The sequence below is a fragment of the Agelaius tricolor genome, unplaced genomic scaffold (genome assembly GCF_023055355.1).
Source record: "Agelaius tricolor isolate 1412-34295 unplaced genomic scaffold, bAgeTri1.0.p SCAF_8, whole genome shotgun sequence".
Classification (NCBI taxonomy): Eukaryota; Metazoa; Chordata; class Aves; order Passeriformes; family Icteridae; genus Agelaius; species Agelaius tricolor.
This window is the reverse complement of record NW_027269268.1, coordinates 41,910,237-41,916,236: the sequence shown is the minus strand read 5'-3', so window position 1 is coordinate 41,916,236 and position 6,000 is coordinate 41,910,237. Positions and strand designations below refer to the sequence as shown.

Sequence of the window (6,000 nt, the reverse complement as noted above, 5' to 3'; positions counted from 1 at the left end):
TCCATTCATGCCTTATCATTTCTGGCAACTGGAAGACCAGCTAATACTTACTCTTACAATGATTTTATGCATATGCAAGTGTGGTTTCTTTGAGGAAGCCGTCGAGGTGACTCAGGTAAGCTCTCTAAAGGCTGGCCTGTGCCCAGGGCCGGGCCCACAGCCGAGTGGGGACTTGACCGCTTCAGAGCCCGCGAGCCGGGCCAGCTCCAGCTTTGTGAGCCGGGCTAGCTCCAGCTTTGTGAGCCAGCTTCGCTCGCCACTTCAGCTGACCCCGCCATTCGCCCACTGCCGCAAGGCGACAACGACACGCTTCCCGCGGGAGATCAGAGGCTGTGCCGACACACGAGGCAGCGCCGACGAAATGCACATCGAGAGGAACTTCATGGGCCAGGGGAGGAGGCTTCAGCTGCCCGCTGTCGCGACATCGCGCCCCCCTGTCGCCGTGCCGTCCGCCCCCCGGGGCCGGGACCCGCCGCCTGTTGCTATTTTCGCCCGCGCTGGCGAGCGGCCCGGCCGGGTGTGTGGCGAGGCTCCGTCCTCGTCCCGGCCCGCCGGCAGGTAGGGGCGGGCGGGCAGCGGCGAGTGGCAGGAGGCAGCGGGCAGGGCAGGAAGCGCTGGGCAGTGCAGGAGGCGGCGGGCGGGCAGCAGCGAGGGGCAGGAGGCGGCGGGCAGCGCAGGAGGCGGCGGGCGGGCAGCCCCTGGCCCGGCCCGGCGCCCGTTACCGGCCCCGCCCGCCTCCCCGCGCGGGAGGTGCCCGGGCGCGCCTGGCAGCCCGCGGCCGCTGCCCGGCGAGGGCACTTCCCTGCGGCGAGCACATCCTGCGGCGGTAAGCAGCGCCCGGGCACCCCCGGACCCAGGCCTGTCAGGGGGCGGCGGTGGGGCCCGCCGTGCCCCCACTGTGGGCCGGCCCGGGGCCGAGCACCGTTTTGGGAGGGTGGGGGGAAGGAGGAAGAGCAGCTCTCGGCGCAGAGGAAGTGGAGAGTTGTGGCGAGGAGTGCGGCACCCGCCGCGGGCGGCCCGTGCCTGCACCCGCGCTGTGAGGGGGGAGCCGCCTCCGGCGCCGGGCGGGCCGGGGCCCCGCTCCGTGCCGCTGCGCGTTCCCGGCGGGTCCCGCCGTCGCTCCGAACGGGACTCCCGGCGAAGGCGCAGCTCTGGCTGCGGGAACACCGCTGCTGCCGGACGGGGCGGCCGGGCCGGGGACGGGGCGCCAGTGCCGCTGTTCTGGGAGAGTTGGCTCCTCATCAGAATAACCAAAAGACCGGCTTGAATTTAATCTGTCAGTGACCTGAGGTGCCTTTAGCTCCTTTTCTCTCTTGTCCGCTGTTTCCTCGCCCATCTATGCAAAACAGGTGGGTGTAACTCCTCCCAGAGCCCGCTCGGTCTCAGGGCACAGGCGGCTTTCCCCGGGGAGAGCGGACCTTTGGCACCGCGGCACGGCCGAGTGTAACTTTCAGTCTGCCCACGGCGGCGCAGTGTCCTTATGGCCCTTTAAATTCGCGAACTAAGCCTGCAAAGGAATGATCTCTTGAAACTGCGTTCACGAGAGGTATGAAACGAATGTGGTTATTTATAGCGCACTTTGAAAAGATCGAGGCCTTTGTGTGCTGTGTTTTATTTGGGAGAGAGGCTAACATGGCAGATCTGCTGTAGGAACCTTTAGTAGTGCAGATGGTGGGATTTGTGTCTGCGTTAAGCCCAGAGATTGAATGGAACATCGTGGGTCAAATTTAATAAATTGTATATTTTCTGAATAGCGAATACCTCTGAGCTGATGCATATGACTATACTTTTAACAGTACTTTTAACACACTTGGTAAGCGCTGAAATAGAAATTTCTCACGGGTTGTTATATAGGAATGCTGAAAATCATAGGTAATACACAAAAGTAGAAATATTTGCAGGTGAGAAAAACGACAGGATGGAAGGAAAGTGAAACACATTCAGTGATATGTGGATGACTTGACACTTTTTTCACTTTAATTTGGTTAACTGCAAAGTCGCATGCAGGCATTTTGGCTGTGGATATGCAATTGAATAAAAATGAATGGTGTTCATAATGTAATTTATGTAGCAACCTTTCTTTTACAGATTTTTTTTTTTTTTTTAGTGCATTACATTCATGGAATAGCTCAATATTTTGTTCAGGTTTATATGAGGCTGAGTCAGAAGACTTCAATCATCAGCATATTAATTTCCATGGACTTGATTAAGGAAATAGCAACAGGTGTTAAGGGCAGGAACAGTCAGCTATTTTCTTCATTTGATAGTTGATTTTAAATGTGTATACTTGTAATCAAGAACATACTACCATTTTGTTGCAATTTTTTTATTAATAGTCTATTTATAAAACTTACTTGAGGAGTGATATTAATGCTGGCTATACTGGTAAATATTTTAGGTGTGTTTATTACTGGAACTAGTACCAGAGTATATGGTTATGTTATTTAGCACCCAGTCTTGACTTGCTAACAGCATTTAAGCATTAAGTCTTTTAAAAATCAGCATTTAATGAAAAAATAATGGAAATTAAAACTAATTTCTCAGGTAAATTGGTTTCTAGACTTTTGCATGCTTTTCGCCCCAGCAAACCATAGCTTCAGAGGCAAACAGCAGATAATAAGTAGCTATGAGATAAAAAGAATATCCTTGCAACAAGAGGGATGTGTCATGCTTCCAAGTGCCCATTTGAATTAAATAAAAAAACTTTTTGAAGGCTGTTCTCAGCAGTGACTGTGCCATGACATACTTAATATATTTCCTCATTTATGTTTTTCTATATATCCTGCTAGGTGGATAGAGAAATCTGTCAGCTTGAGCAAAGACAATGTAAATTTCAGTTAGGGATCAGAAAGAGAGGGAGACAAGTGGTATTTAGTTCTGGCTAATGTTCCAGAGTTCTGGCTGCAGGCCAGGGCTCCTCATAATCCTTAAGTAGTATGATATTTCTGCTAAAATAATCAGTGGTGAAGTGCAGTCAGTACCAGTGCCTCTGGTTCCATTTGTCAACAGGGTTCAGTGCTAATGCTGTGCAGAGAAGAGCTGAACAAATTTGTGCTATTTAAGACCAGCTGTTTTTCATAAGTGCTTGCTGTAAGGTTGCATTTTTTGCTTAGCTTCTTGAAGGGGAGGAAAACTGACTTACAGAAACTTACATAAACTAAAGCTGCTGCTAAGTCCTGAGCCTGACGTGGAGTAACTGCGCAGTTGTTACTCAGAAGAACTGCAAAGGTCGAGGATGATGGCATCTTTCTGTTCAGCTCCCAGGTCAAACCCCTCATTTGTTCATTGCTGTGTGAAAGCCCTGACTGCTTCTTTGCATGACACATCTTCCAAGCTCGTGAGTTCTGCTGTGAGTCCCAGCACTCCAACTGCTACCAAAGCAGGGAAGGAACTGGAGCAGGGGAAGGGTTGCTTAAGTCTGCAGTTACCAATGTTCTGAACAATAGTTTAAAACTTTTGGCTGCATGTCTGTATTGAATTTAGTCCGGTTGAAAAGAAAGGACAAAAGAAGGATAACACTTCACCACTGTCAAAGTTTCTGCATTTTTTTTATGGAAGGGTGGTGGTCTTTTGGTTTAGAACATTCTCTCTCCTCTCTGTCTTTTTTCTGTATCAGTTTGAGTCTATCCCAGATTTGCCCAGTGTTCCCTCAGGTACACAAACCTGATTTTCAGTACCTCACTTTCCCAGGTTGCTAACACAATAACCTCACAAGATTCTCCAAAGCTTACCTGACTTCATCTAACCAACTGGCACCTAGAGCCAATACCTTGCCCTTGAGAGTGAGTGAGTTTTGAGGAATGCTGTCTTGCATGATCCAATGCTGCTTACACATGTACCTTCACATGGGGTCCAGAATAGCAGAAATAATGATTTGTGTAGCTCTCCCTTTCATGCTGTCTTGCCATCACCCTCACTTCTCCCTGAAGGGATCCCTTTTAACTTGGTGGCATAACACGGTGAGAATGTAACTTGATTTTTGAGAGCAAGAGACTAATATATTTTTTTTAATTAGGTTAGGGTTTTAAAAAACACACTATCAGATTTTGCTAGAGCAGGACCATCAGTGTAGTGTTGCATGCTTTCTAAGCCCCCCCACTTGTGAGAAGTGGCTGGGTTGATCAGAGCAAAAGAGAAGCTGAGGGCAAAGGGCACACATATGTTCCCATGTGTATCTTCCACATAATGAGTCAGCCTGGTGTTCCCAAGTATAGAAGGTAGGGATAGATAGATTAATGTGGTTTGTGAAAATATCTTATGTGTTACAGTTTGACTGGCTGTTTTTGTGCTGATGGAGCAAATACATCTGAATCAAAGCAGGCTAAAGAGTAGGAGCAATAAGGTTCATATTCTCTATATCTCTATAAACTGTGTCTGTTTATATCTCTATAAACTGTGCAAAGCTGTCAGCTGAGGAGTGCCACTCAAGCTGTTCTCAGTTTTGAGTGCACAGGCAACCAACACCCTTCAAAAGATGCTGGTGGAGAGGAGAAAGAGGAACTGTCCCAGTTATGTCTGTGAGCACTGGGAGAACAACTGGAGACATCCAGTGTGCTAAGCACAGCCCAGAGTAATGAAGCTGAATGGTGCTTAGAGCTGCCAAAGGAACATCAAAGTTGAGGTAGAAGAAAACTAGTGGAGAGCTGTATTTTTATATCTTGTCTATTCCCTTTTTGGATTAGAGGTGAAATAAACATTTAATAAGCATGAGTTAATCAGACACTTGGGAGGAAGAGGAAATTTGTTTGAGCCTACTGTACTAATGCGTATGGTAAACTCCCATGGCACCTGCAGAGCCAAATTTCAGAGGGGATGAACTGAAAGGTGGCAATCAGAGATGGGTAAAGGTGCTAAAATTCCAAGCAGTGGAGTTAGGGCAGACATGGATGGGCTGAGAGCATGGCTACTCTTTGGGCGTAATGTGTGCCTAATTTTATGGCTGGGAATAGGCCTGTTGAGAAGAACAAAACTATTTTTAGGTCTGAATTAAGCATATACATAAATACTTCATGGTCTTGAATTAAAACCTAGTCCTCAGGGGAAACTTGAAGGACATTAACACCAGCAGCTTGAAATTGGCATAATTTCTGGTGGGATTTGTTTACAACAAGTGACAGGAGGGGAAAACAAGGAAAGAATGGCTGGGAAAGGGAAATGGAACATGCAGAACAGTAATATACAGAATGATACGGGTTAGATAAGGAGACTTTCTGGTGCTGCTAAATTTATGCTCTGAGAAACTTGCACTTTCAGCCTCTCCTAAAACCTAGCATTTTGACTTCTACTTAACTGATTTGATTTAGTAGTAAGTGTTTTTCTTTGGAAAAAACAAACTGGAGTATTTATGCTGTTGACTTTGCAAGGTGTTTATTTTTGTTAAAAAGAGATGAATGCCAAGAAGCTTCACATTTACATTAAATACATTCCAGCAGTACAATGTTTGTTTAAGTATGACACAGTATCAACCTTGGGTTTTTTATATACTGTTCAGTCCTCAGAGTTAGCATGCAAAATAATGTAATATATTGTGATATCCATTTCTCTTTGAGGCTGCATTGCCTCATAGATCTAGGGTAAAAGAGCAAAAAGAAACTTGAAAAGTTGCTAGAAACAAGGGTGACTTTGTTGTATTTCTACATGCCTTTAATTACATTTTTTTAAGAAGGGTTCTCAGAAAACACAAATAAGAAATTGGCTACAAAAAGTATGTGGCTAATACATCATTGTCTGTATAGTAGCTCAGTTCTCTTGTTTTCAACTAAGAATGAAGTTTTCTAAGGCTTTCTTATCTGGAGATTATTATCTATACCACTAAGTGACAAGAGCAGTAGAAGCTAAAACCTCGATTTTTATGTAGTTTAGACTACACAGCATGGTAGTTACGAATGAATCCAATCTTCCCTGCAGTTGCTGAACTATTTTTCATTGTTGCAGTTAAGGAGAAAAGGTTTGTAATAGTTCGTGAAAGAGGAGATCATTCTGATTCTTGGCTGAAGGAAA

The 6,000-nt window shown here is 46.5% G+C and overlaps 1 protein-coding gene across 7 annotated transcripts in view; it reads left to right on the top strand.

The window, feature by feature from the left end:
• Nucleotides 1-377: 377 nt before the first annotated feature.
• TBC1D1 (TBC1 domain family member 1) overlaps nucleotides 378-6,000 on the top strand; it is a 101,100-nt gene continuing 95,477 nt past the window's right edge. For 3 of the 7 annotated variants that reach the window (XM_071432556.1, XM_071432558.1, XM_071432552.1), the window contains exon 1: nucleotides 1,049-1,546. The gene's annotated coding sequence lies outside the window, so the exon portion shown is untranslated. Of the gene's footprint in view, nucleotides 559-683; nucleotides 827-1,047; nucleotides 1,547-6,000 lie in introns of those variants that run through there. The other 4 variants (XM_071432555.1, XM_071432553.1, XM_071432557.1 and 1 more) reach the window with 4 other exon arrangements.